Raw genomic sequence first — 9,652 nt, 5'->3', positions numbered from 1 at the left:
AGCACCCACGTGGACATTTTCCTTCTAAAGGGACAGATGGCTAAGGTGAGCCCACTGTCTGTGCTGGGTGGCACTCTGGCTCCACTGGGCTGGAAGTGGCCTGCTGGACCACTCTCCTGTGACAAAACATCTACTGGGGCCTTTCTGTCCCCATGGGGACTTAGAAAATACTTGGACTTGGCCCAAAGGCTGGCCCATTGATCCTTCCCGTTTTCTGCTAGAAAATGTGGCTACTCCCGTCAATCAATACCTGTGGGTTTTTTCCAGATCCCTTTCTCATGAGGCAGCACTTTATTTCAACTGCTTGGTTTGGAAAGCTGGTGGGCCCAGAATGCAAATGGTCTTTCCCGATAGCCCATGGTGTGCTAAATTATATGTCTGGATATTATGCATGCTTCATGGAAGAGAAGGCTTTGCTTGCCCTGCCCCCCAAAAGGCCAGGGTCAAAAAGAATGGTAAGTCAGCAAATGTTGATTGCAAGTTTATTCATGGAGGCCCCAAATGGGGTATAGCATAGATGTCCTTCAGTGGGTGGACAAACTGTGACCCAGCTGCACCTTAGAATACTACTCAGCAAAGAAAAGGAATGGACTCCGATGCCTGCAACCACCCGGGTGAGTCTCCAGAGAGAATACTAAGAACCCCCTAGCCTGAAGGCATATGTGCAGTTTCAATCCTGAAACGTTGGTGGGAAAATAAAGATCAGAGAAATGGAGAGATCAGTGGTGGTCAGGGAATGTGGGGGTACAATGAAAGTGGGGAGGCTACAAAGGATAATGTGTGGGGTCCCCCTGGAGAGGAATGGTCTGCATCAGAACTGTATTAATGTTCATACCTGGTATTTTGGTTCGGATGTGAAGTGTCTCCCCAAAGACTCATGTGTTGATGGCTTGGCATCCAGCTAGTGGTGCCATAGAGAGATGGATGATTGGATGGTGAGAGCTCTGATCTTTTATTATTATTATTATTATTATTATTATTATTATTATTATTATTAGTGTCTTTCACATCATGCCTCTGGATCCCATCCATCTTGCACCCCCCCAAAAAAAAGATAAAATTTAAGAGAAAAAAAAAGGGAGGGAGGAAGAAGGGGAAATCTCATCATGGAAGCTGCAGTGTGACACAGTGAGTCACGCAGTAAACCCCTTTATCCATACATTTCTACATGCAGGAGTTTACTGCAAAGAATCATTGGGCTAGCTTGAAGCCCCGGTCTCTGCTGTACCGTCATCACTGGGCCCTCACTGGGACTCCCCTGGACATCTCTTTGCTGCCCTGTGTCTTGGAGATCCTCCAGCCCTGGGTCCACAGGACTGTCACTCCCTGCCCCCATTGGTGCTCCAGCAGATCACAGATGAGGTGGATATTGGGGTGGGTCAACACATAATCCTGGTTCTGGGCCTGGGTAGCTGCAGGGTTGGTCAGGCTGCCAGCTCTCCCCTGTCTTCACCACCAGGGTGGAGAGCTCTGATCTTATTGATTAATAACCCAATGATGGCTTCCTAAGTGAAGGGACTGTTGAGAGGTGGGGCCTAGGTGGAGTAACTGAGGCATGGCCTGTGACCTATGCCCTGTGACATATGCCCTATGACCTAGTTTCATTTCTGTTGCTGGGATAAAAAGCAGCTTAGTGGACAGAGGTTCGTTTTTGCTCACAATTCTAGACTGCAGTCCATCAAGCAAGTGAATCAAGGAACAGGAACAGCCAGTGACATTGTATCAACCATCAGGAGCAGAAACAATGGAACCCACGCCACTCCTCAGCTTACAGTCTCTATGTTCATACAATCTGGGGCCCCAAACCAGGGAATGGAGCTGCCCACTTCAGGGCTGAGTCTTCCCACACCAATGAAAGCAGTCAAGAAAATGGTCCACAGACCTCCATGTCCACAGGCCAACTTGAGCTAGATGATCCCTCAATGAGACTCTCTCACAGGTGATCCTAGGTTGGGTCAAGTTGACAACTAGAAATGATCACCACACAGGAGCAGGGGCTGAAGACACACTCTCTCTGTGTGTCTCTGTCTCTCTGTCTCTCTGTTTCTCTCTGTATGTCTCTGTGTCTCTGTCTCTGTCTCTCTCTCTCTGAGTGTCTGTTTCTGTCTCTGTGTCTCTGTCTCTCTGAGTGTATCTCTCTCTGTCTCTCTCTGTCTCTCTCTGTCTCTCTCTGTCTCTCTCTCTCTCTGTCTCTCTCTCTCTCTCTCTCTGTGTGTGTGTGTGTGTGTGTGTGTGTGTGTGTGTGTGTGTGTGCACTCTGACCACCATGAGGTGAGTAGCCTTCACAACAGATTTCCATTACTATGATATTCATTCAGCCCTCTACCAGTCCAAAACCACGGAACATCGCGCCCACTGATGATAAGCTGAAACCTGTTAAAACTCTGAGCCCAAATAAACCTGTCACCCTTTAGGTAGTTCTTCACGGGTATTTGTCACAGTCATGGATAACTGCTGAACACATCCAGCTGGAACACTGTGCTGCAGTTTTGCTAAGATTTGGCTACTGCCCCCCTGGGGTGGTGGGTGCAGGGGGAGCATGGTCATAAGAGGCCATTCCTCCTCTGAGAACTGCACGCCAATCTGTATGATCTCAAAATTCAGCTTAGTGTTTTATTTTATTTATTTATCTATTTATTGCTTTTTGAGACAGAGTCTCTATATGTAGTCCTGGCTGTCCTGGGAAATTACTATGTAGACCAGGCTGGCCTCGAACTCACAGGGATCTGCCTTCCTCTGCCTCCCGAGTGCTGGGATTAAAGGCACACACCACCATGGCTGGCTATCAGCTTAGTATTTTGAGAAGCCATTCAACTTTGAAAATGGTATTGTGTGAATTTCAGGTCATCCATGAGGTGACTCAGGTATGGCTTCCCAGTTCCATCTCTCCCCTACTGGCCCTCATGAAGTCTCCAGGCATCTGGGACCATCTGCACTGCAGACCAGACATCTGACTCAGACATCCCCTGGAGTGTGCTTTTCTGCTGGCATTTAACTAAATGCTTCCCTAAAGAGTATTCATCAGGAGCTCAGATGGGCCACCGGGGAAGTGAAAACAGTGACAATTATATGGAGATAAACAAATGGCGTGTAAACATGACTCTCCTGCTGAATTAAACCAAGTCCAGAGCGGGAACAGAGTCAAGGTGGTAAGCATGTGAGAATACACTTCCCAGATGGCCCGCAGGGCGGCTGGTCTGAGAAGCTGTGACAGGCACTCCCTGAGGCAGCAGTCTCACTGAGGGGCTCTCCTGGACCTTGGTGGGTATCCCCACCACACCCACCCACTCTCAGTCCTCTTCTTCAGGGTCTCATCTTTGCTGTCCCTGTCCTGTGTGCTCTGGTCAGAAGCGCTCTCGGCATCTGCTTGGGCAGGCACAGCATGCCTTCCTACATCACTTAAATAAGTATCAATAAAGAAATCAACCTGGCCCCAGAGACAGCGTTTCCCGACACTGTTCAATGCTCCTATTTTTAGCTCAGCTGCCTTTTTTCTTGGCTCCTCACTCTCTCTCACCATTGCCAAGCTTATTCCCAGGAAATCTGTCCTTGCCTGTGCCCATGAGCCTCAGACCAGCAGCCACCACTGTACTGAGGTCCTCACCTGAGCTTCACCTTTGCCAGGGCTCCAGGAGTCACCTGCTGCCCCGGAGGCCAAAGCCAACTTGGCCACGGGAGCAAGGCCAGTGCCTCTCACACCAGCCCCTGGCGTAGCTCCAGTTGAGGTGACCCAGCAGAGCGTGGTGATGGGGACGGCCAGGAAATGCTGAACCACCCAGCATGTCAACCTCTGAGAACACATAGGCCCCACAGAAGAGGCCGGGCCAGCGCTGTTGGCTTCCACAGTTATTCCTACATAATTGGTGCAGTGCACTGTTCAGCCTGGGTGGCCTGAATGGTAAGAGAAGAGCAGTCCTCCTCGTGGCACCGAGTGTCAGCCATCCGGGCCACATGTTCTCAGCTTACTGCAGAAAAGGGTGCCCAGCTGGAGTTGGGCCTCCAAGACAGCCAGGGCTCCACCCTCTTGTTCTAAGCTGAGAACCTCTTCCAAGTAAACCCAGAGCATTGGCACCACCAGGAAGGTGCCAGCACACGGGTAGGAGGGCCACTTTGCTCAGCGAGGTTGTATTCGGCCTCAAGGGAATGCCAAGCAGTCCCCGGATGGCTCCTGGTCCTCCTCTGCTCCCCACCCCTTCCTGGGACATCCCAGAAGCACCACCTGCATCCAGGGCCCTGCAAACTGCACTGTGATGGAGACGCTTTGCTCGTGGCTGTGCAGCCCAGCACCAGGGAAGTAGCAGAGTCACGGGCTTATTTGAATGCCTGGGTTATCTCCAGGGTCTATTGACTATTCCGGGGCTGGGCTGACTCAGAGAGTTGCTACCATCAGCTCTGCTTTGAACCTGAGCCGCACTCTCTCATTGTAACCAGGAAGGCCAGTGGCTCTGACACTCTTTGCATACCACGGAACTCGGGTTTGAAAGAGCAGGCTTGTAGGGTGCTGGTGGCCATCCTAGCCAGCCCACTGGCCTCAGGCTTCCCCCAGTGCTGTGGCCCAGGGCAGGGAGCAAAGACCTCCCTCCCTCCCCAGCAGCTGGCTGACCCCTCTAGGACAGGACAGGAGCTCCAGACCAAGGTGACAGATATCATCATGACTGGCCTGTGTCCTCTGAGGCTTGCCAATGATCACCTGCCCAATCCCATCTGGGATGTCTCAGTAACAAACTCGTTATGTAGTTCTAGCTTTTGCCTGGTGCTCAGAGCTGATTCTGCCCCCAGGCTTCGTGGAAATCCCACCCAGGTTTCCACGGAGGCTTTGTGCACACACCCTCAACCTAAGCGGACAGTGAAGTCCACTTCTAGAGTCCGCTGGAAAGGCAGATGTGCCACCTCTCAGCCCAGCCCAGCACTCGCTCTGGGGCATGGATGGAAGGAAATTCTTGTTGAAGACCCTGGGGTGGGGTAGGATGGTTCAGTGGTTAAAGGCACTTGCTGCTTATTCTATTTGGTTTCTGTTGCTATGATAAACACCAAAGACCTAACATAACCTGGGGAGGAAAGGGTTATTTGACTTATAGGTTAGCGTCAAGGGAAGTCAGGGCAAGAATTCAAGGCAGGAACCCGAAGGGAGGGCCCGAAGCAGAGACTATGGAGGAATTGCTCACTGCTCGGTGGCTTGCTTAGCCTGCTTCTTTATACACTCCAGATCACTTGTCCAGGGACGGCATCACCCACAGCGGGCTGGGCCCTCCCATATCCATCACTAAGAAAATACCCTACAGCCTGATCTAATGGAGGCATTTTCTTCATTGAGGCTCCCTCCTCTCTAGCTCGTGTTAAGTTGACACCCAACTAGCCAGGACAGCAATGTATCAAGATCCCGTCTCAAAGTAAAAACGAAAAGGTCTCTGTCTGTACTCAGTGGTAGAGTGCTTGCTTAGCATGCACAGGACCTTAGGTTCAAATCGCAGTACTGAAAACAAAGACAAATTTTGCAAAGATAATTCCTAAGACTGGGGTAAGGAGCTTGGTGGCGGACCTTGCCCAGCATGTTTGTAGCCTATGGTGTACCCTTAGCTCTGCAAAAATATATGTTTTAAAAGAACACATGCTCAAGATGGGCGTGGTAGCTCATACCTATGCTCCTGGAACTTGGGAGGCCGATGCAGGAGGATTGCCAGAGGTTCAAGGCCAGCCTGGCCTCTAGAGTAGGACTTTGTCTCCGACATCAAAAGAAATACACTTTTTACAGTAGAAATAAAGAGCACGGCTGACCAGGGCTAGTAACAGCCGTATGAGTGACTTTTCTGTCACGGTGATAAAGCCATGACCAAGGTAACTTACAGAAGGGAAGTTGACCTGAGCTTATGGTTCCAGAGGGACGGGAGTCCTTCATGGGGAGGAGACAGCAGCAGGCGGCAGACATAGCACAGGAACAAGAAGCTGAAAGGTCACATCTTGAACCATAAGCACAAAGCAGAGGGAACAAGCAGGAAGTAGGGAGGACACACAGGAAGTTCGGAGAGACTCGAAACGCTCAAAGCCTACTCTCAGTGATGTGCTTCCTCCAGCAAGGCTCCACCCTCATGAAGGTTCCACAGCCTTCCCAAACAGTGCCACCGACTAGGGACCGAGTCCTCAGGTATCTGAGCCTCTGGGGGATATTCTCATTCAAACCGTGAGGGAGTCAGAAACCGAAGGTGGACCGGTCCAGAGCCCGAGTACATTGTCCACGGTGCAGACGTGAGGGACATTATTGCAACTTGGCAGCAGGTGTACAGAAATGGCAAAGAAATACTCGGAAACATCTGCACACTAAAATGTCCAGGGACTCCTCAAATGGAGGATGACGCGTTACACAAAAATTAACAAAAAATTAATAAAAAAAAATTAACTAAGCAAAACCAAAAAGTCATTCTACCTGGAAACCTATGAACTTTCTCTTAACTATCCACCAAAGGCCAATAGCACAAAGAAACCCAATAACACTGGCTCTAAAATCCATATGTTTGAGCTCACTCACTGCTGGCGGGGCCTAGAGCAGGCCTCACAAAACAGCCTTGCCCCAAAAGTCATTCTATTAAAGGAGGAATGAGAGGAAATGGACCCAGCACTGAGGGGGAAGGGTAGAAAATATTGTTCAAAGGCAACGAGAAGGGAGGAATCAATAACAATAAGGGCTGAAGTACTGGATGAGAACAGAAAGGATGGAGCTAATGTCTCGCTTGGAAAACATCTGAAAAAGCAAAGGGCAAACAAAACTTTAAAAGAAGAAGAGGGAGAAATCAGCACCGAGACAAGAAAACGCTCATAACTGAAGCAAACATTAAATTTTAAGTGAGGATGAGATGTGGTTTTCTAGGAAACACTGACTTTGGAGCATTACAGAAAAACTAAGTGGATCCTTTACAAAGAACAAATCAAGAAAGTTTTAAAGAGCCCTTTCCCTTCACCGCCCCCCAAATACCACCTGACCAGACAGCATCCCAGGGGAGTCCACCAGCTGTGAAGTCCAGCGCCCAGGAAAAGAATGAAGACAGACAGCTGCCTCTTACTGCAGAACTGCAACGTGGATGCCAGAACCCAGCAAAGATGGCGCCTGAAGGGAAGTGTTGTCACCAGGGCAACTTTCCAGTATCAGATGAAATGTTAGCAGACACAGTCCGTCGCAACAGGAAGGAGTGGTTCTGGGTCACCAAGTGAGGTGTGTTGCAAAAACCATCAGAAAGGCTGCCCCGTCACCCTCCTACCAACAGATGTGAGAAGACAACTCTTAGGATTTTCCATTGCAGTTTGTGCTCCTAAAGTCAATTTTTGGAATCTAATCCCTACTGCAGTGTCAGGGGGCCTGAGTGGCTGCATTAGGTCCCAAAGGCTCTGCTTACAGATGGGTTGATATTCATTACAGAAGGGCCGCAAGTCTGATCTCTCTTGTTCTGTCTGCTCTTCTCTTCCACATTTTGGCATCAGAATTTCCAGTCCCCGGAACCACAAGAAACAAATTTTTGGCTGCTTGTACATTACCTTTCCCGTGGAATTCTATCATAAGGCAACTGCCTCGTTCAGCATTCATTCCTGAGTCTTAACAGGGTGGCATATGTCATCTCTGCATATGTAAATACCAGCCTCAAAGCCAGCTGGCACATACGGGAGAAAACCAGTTTAACCCATGCAAGTATCAGGCCAGTAAAACTTAACCAGAGCGGGGACCTGGAGATGTAAAAACTGTTAGTAATGGATGTCGTTCACCTGGACATCAGTGGTTCCACGTAAGGAGCGAGTCCTGCGTGCTCAGTGCTTGCTAACTGCCTCACGCTCACCGACTTCCTTTAACCCTAACAGTGCCAATGCAGACAGAGTTCTTCAATACTTTGCTACGAACCCATCAAATAGACTCCGTAACAGCTGTGCTATTTGGGGTCCCCGGATATTCAAAATTGAGTCTTTATAGAGAGACAGCATGTCTGTCCCACACCATGTCACTCCCTCCTCATTCAGAGACCCTCCCCATAGTCGGATGACACCCCGAGTCTTCAGACCAAGTGAGGACCATCCCAGAAGCCAAACACATCCTGTAAACAGAAGCTCATCTATTCCCAATCAGTTCTGAGCTGGCACATCACAGGGGACAGTATTCTCTGCTCTTGGCAGCCCAGGAGGCACCCCCACGCTGCCCTTCCCAGACTTCTACCATCATCCGTGCTGGGAACACAAGTTCAGCCACCCTACAGCTCAGGTTGCGGTTTATACTGTGCGGGCCCATGCAGAGCAGCGAGGCGATCCTTGGAGCTGGATTGCTTGCTCTTACCCAACAAGCTGCTGAGTCAAAGGCCTGGGCCATGAATGGGGATGGGGAGAGAGGAGGGGAGGTAACACAAACTATCTGTCCTCACATAGGCCACTGTCCACCATGTCTCCAGTTACAGGCATCTGGGGACAGCGGAAGCCCCATGGAGGGAAAGGCGGAGGACCAGGGAGCGTGGACCCAGCTGATGGGTGAGGTAGGGAAACCGGGGTCCTGGGCTGGGCTGCTGATTTCTGTGATGTGATGGTGAGTGACAACATTGTAAAGGTCACGCTCTGCACCTTGGGGACAGGGCATATAGGGACATAATGTGAAGAGTCAATTGACCAAATCCTGCAGAAGCAGAGTGGCCTAAGACTCTAGGACTGTCGGGCAAGAGGTAGGTCCAAAAAGTTAGTATCATATTGGAAGTGTGTTTTGCTTGGGCCTTCCACAGGAATCGACTCAGGGGCCATGCGCCGGTGCCTTGTAGCCTCTGGAGGAAAGAAGATAAGCGAGGTCTTCTGTGTGTGCTTCCTGTATTTGGAGCCAGCCTGCCACCTTCTAGCCGCAACCCGATGTGAGCAGCTGAGGGTTGTCCTTGATCCCAGAGGACACATGGGGATCCTGAGCCACACAGACAGGGGTGTTAGGGAGTTCATAAACCGGGGTGAGGCTCTGGCAGGTTTCTGGGGTGAAGGGAAAGTAGGCAGGCTTAAGGCAGGTTCAGGCCAGGCCTCCCTCCCTGAGCTTTTGTTGGAGACCATGGGGTCGATCATCTTCAAAGCCTAAGAGCTGGCAGGAGCTGCGTCATGCATTTTTTAAATGGCCATTAGTTGAGGGCACTCTAAATGGGTTGTGTGGACCACAGAGGCTCCAGCAGGAGTGGAGTGGCCACAGGACACAGTTCTGTTTCAGCCTCCCAGCAGGACTGTGGTGTGCTGCCAAGGAAAACGCTCCTATTTCCCCTGGAGCAGCACAGTGTGTCCCCGGTTGGCATCTCAGGCCAGGCCAAAAAAAGCAGCATCAGTGGCAAGGGTGGGGAGTGGCCCAGTGCCTGGGATGGGGAGTCTAAGGATGTGTTCGTTTTCTTTCTATTGCTGTGGTAAACAGCAGAACCAAAAGTAGCCTTGTGGGAGGGTTATTTGGTTTATACTCCCATCATAGTCTGTCACCAAAGGAAGCCAGAGGACGAACTCAAGTCAAAAGCCTGGAGGCAGGAACTGAAGCAGAGGCCATGGAGGCATGCTGCCATTCTGGCTTGCTCCCCACAGCTTGCTCAACTTACCTTTTTTTTTAAAAATAAAACTCAGGACCACCTGCCTAGGGGTAACACTGGCCACGTTGGGATGGGCTGATTTCCCACAT

This window comes from Peromyscus leucopus, chromosome 16_21, assembly GCF_004664715.2.
Source record: "Peromyscus leucopus breed LL Stock chromosome 16_21, UCI_PerLeu_2.1, whole genome shotgun sequence".
Classification (NCBI taxonomy): Eukaryota; Metazoa; Chordata; class Mammalia; order Rodentia; family Cricetidae; genus Peromyscus; species Peromyscus leucopus.
Note: the sequence above shows the minus strand (reverse complement) of the source record.